The 3,408-nt window shown below is 36.7% G+C and overlaps 1 pseudogene; it reads left to right on the plus strand.

Annotated features, from left to right (window-relative positions):
• Window positions 1-2,779: 2,779 nt before the first annotated feature.
• The window catches only part of LOC101591119, a 2,325-nt pseudogene continuing 1,696 nt past the window's right edge, over window positions 2,780-3,408 (plus strand).

Raw genomic sequence — 3,408 nt, forward strand, 5'->3', positions numbered from 1 at the left:
TTATACAGCCCTTTTTTGTTTAGTTTTGTCAGAGATGGATATTCCATTGCCATTCAAATATTGTAGGTGCATGAATTCAGCAAAATAATGCAATATAGGCCAATACTCCATATTTTATTCTAATCAATCACTGGAAAAAATATATAAAATCCCTCCTAAACATCAAATAATATTTTTGGGAAAAAGTAAGAAAAACTGAACATGAAACAGAGAAAACATAATTATTTGTCAGAACTCAAACCAAAGTATTGGTTATATCTCTAAAGGTAAAAGAGCTAAAGTTATTGTGGTAGAAAGAATAATGTGTTCCAGCCCTCCATTCCAAATATACCCATGTTTTAATTCCTGGAAACTGTAAGCATGTTATGTTATATTATATAGCAAGGATTACAGGTAGTATTGAGGTTGCTAATCAGCTAATCTTAAAAAAATAGATCATCCTGGATTATCTGGGTGGGATTGATATAATCACAAGGACTCTCTCTAAAGAGGCAGAGAGAGATTTGAATCTACAGGAGGAGGTCAGAGGGTTGTTATCTGAGGAATAAGATAACAAGATAAGACAAGTTGTTGACAGAGGAGAGGATTACAAAGGGAAAAATGTGAGTAGTCTCTCAAGGCTGGAAAAGGCAAAGAAATAGATTTGAGCCATAATCCCCAAAGACACAATCCTAAGGGCAGAATCCCCAAGGGCAGAAAATCTTGAGAGTTTAATATCTCAAAAGATCAAAATTCCCAAAACTATGATTCAAGAAAAAAATAACATAAAATGTAAAAAAAAGACATTTTTATTCTAAATTTTGAAAAGGGAATTGACTTGATGACTAGCACAACAGAACACTTAATGGGAAATTTTGCATAATAAATTAGGCAATAAGAACATACATACATTTGCAAGCATAAATACTGAAGCATATTGATAGTTTCATGAATAAAGCAGTTATATGCAGACAGACTATATTCATAAAGAAATAAGTAAGCAGGAAATCACATCACTGTGGGTGGTAATTGTGTGTACCCGGCATTATAACTGTTGTCATCTGAAATATGTGATAGATTACTGAGGTCTTTTGATGAGAGGGAGCAAACATCAGCTCAGGATTAGTCTTCACTGCATAGGCAGTTGTTCAATGAACTGAGATCTAGAGAAATTTTCTTTCAAAATACAGATGTTCAGAGAAGACATTTCTTTATCGAGAAGGTTTCAATGTTTTCATGTACATGCAAAATGTTTACAGAAAGTCAGTGTACCTTTACAAAGTCAATTTTACAAGAAATGTGTCAGTGTATTAAAAATCTCTAAGTCACACTGCCTATTTTAAAGTCTGACATTGAAAATGATAAGAAACACAGAACACAGGAAATTGTAAAAAATGATGCTAATATTTAAAATGCTAAAGGAAAGTTAAAAGAGAAAAAAACCACAAAGAAACAACAATATATGTATGCAAAAACATTTTGCACAACAATGACAATTGCGGGGAGTAGCCATTAAGAAATGGCTGACTTTCATCACCATTAACTATAGCTTGAAGTTTTGTACTACGATGTATGTTTTCCTTTTACATCATGGCTTTCCTTGGTCAATATGCTCACATTCATTTTTGTGTGGTGCCGCATTTTTTGAAATTCTACTGTTTGATATACAATGACATGAATATTCACTATTACACTTTCCCATCTTGTGTGTCATGCTTCTCTATCATGTTGGACATGGACAAATCCATTCCATGCATTCATAAATAGACCACAAACTTGGTGGAAACAGTAGCAGTGAACTGCAGTGTGGATGTGTGTTTGTTTTTTATTCTGTGTGCATAATTGCTGTTGAACTGGTCAGTAACTTCTCTACCTTCCTCAGGCAATGCAGCTTTAATTCACTAAAATCTCTTGGAGTTTGGTTAGTTGGAAGGAATGACATTGCAAAGACATTTTATATACATATGCACGTGTGTATGTGTACCTGTGTATTTGTGTGCATTGCAGATTGAACCTAAAACCTTATGTGTGCAAAGCCCATGTACAACAACTGAGCTACACTGCCACTCCATAGGACACATTTTTAAGTTGATGTGTTTGGCATTGCTATATTGGGTAGTTAATTCCTTCTTTAGGGTGCAGTTTTTCATCTTCTGATGTAGCCTGAGACTTGTGATTTTTGGCTTTCAAAATTTTGGCACTTGCAGATTTTGCTTTTAAAGATATTAGGCTTTAAGTTTTTTTTTTTTTTTTTTTTTTTGGTGGAACCAGGGATTGAACTCAGGCCCTTGTGCTTGCCAGAGAAGCACTTACTCTACTGAGCCATCTCCCCGGCCCTAGGTTTTAAGATTTTAAGACTTCAGGATTTTTTATCTTTTAGAAATTCAGTACTTGGGATGCTTATGTCCTTTGGTGTTATGAGTGGCAGTAGTCCTTAGAACATCCAGAAGGAGCATGGCTGGGTTTGCACCTGAATTTTAGCTCAGTGAGACTCTGGACTTCTAACTTTTAGAACTGTAAGATAAATTTGTGTTGTTCTAAGCTATTATATTTGTGACAATTTGTCATAGCAGTAACAAGAAATTACTACATTCATTGATGAATGAAAAAACAAATTCAGGTTGGGTCACAAATGCAAACCAATATTACTATGTTTTATAAACATGCATAAAAAGCTGAGGAATTAAGGTTATCTGGAAAATAAACCCATGAGTATAGAATGCCATTCTCAACACAAAGCCCAGATGCGGAGAGAATGGTGGCAGCTCATGGGGTCGAAGAGGCAGCCGAGGTAAGCGGCGCTCCTGGCATGCTGAGTGGCAACAGAGCTCCGGGCCCAAAAGGTGAAAGAGAATGGCCTACTCAGAATGAGAAGAGGAAGGAGAAAAATATAAAAAGAGGAGGCAATCACTTTGAGCCATATGCCAATCTGACTAAAAGATACTGTGCCTTCATTATGAACATACCTTTTGGTATAACGTGGCAGTCTCTGAAGGACCTGGTTAAAGAAAAATTTGGTGAGGTAACATACATGGAGCTCGTAATGGACCCTGAAGGAAAGTCAAGGGGATGTGCCATGGTTGAACTCAAGATGGAAGAAAGCATGAAAAAGGCTACTGAATTTCTAAACAAGCATAGTCTGAGTGGAAGACCACTGAAAGTCAAAGAAGAGCCTGATGATGAACGAGCCAGGAGAACAATGCAGAAAATGATGGCTAGACGGATGGGGTGGGCATGGGATCAGGTGGCCCAGGAGTGATTAATAGCCCACCCAGTATCTTAAATAATCCTAACATCCCAAATGAGATTATCCATGCATTGCAGCCTCAAGACTGGGAAGCACAGTATTTGTTGCAAATCTGGATTATAAAGTTGGCTGGAAGAAGCTGAAGGAAGTATTTAGTATGGCTGGTGTGGTGGTCTGAGCAG

The sequence above is a fragment of the Octodon degus genome, unplaced genomic scaffold (assembly GCF_000260255.1).
Source record: "Octodon degus isolate 3935 unplaced genomic scaffold, OctDeg1.0 scaffold00048, whole genome shotgun sequence".
NCBI classification, from domain to species: Eukaryota; Metazoa; Chordata; class Mammalia; order Rodentia; family Octodontidae; genus Octodon; species Octodon degus.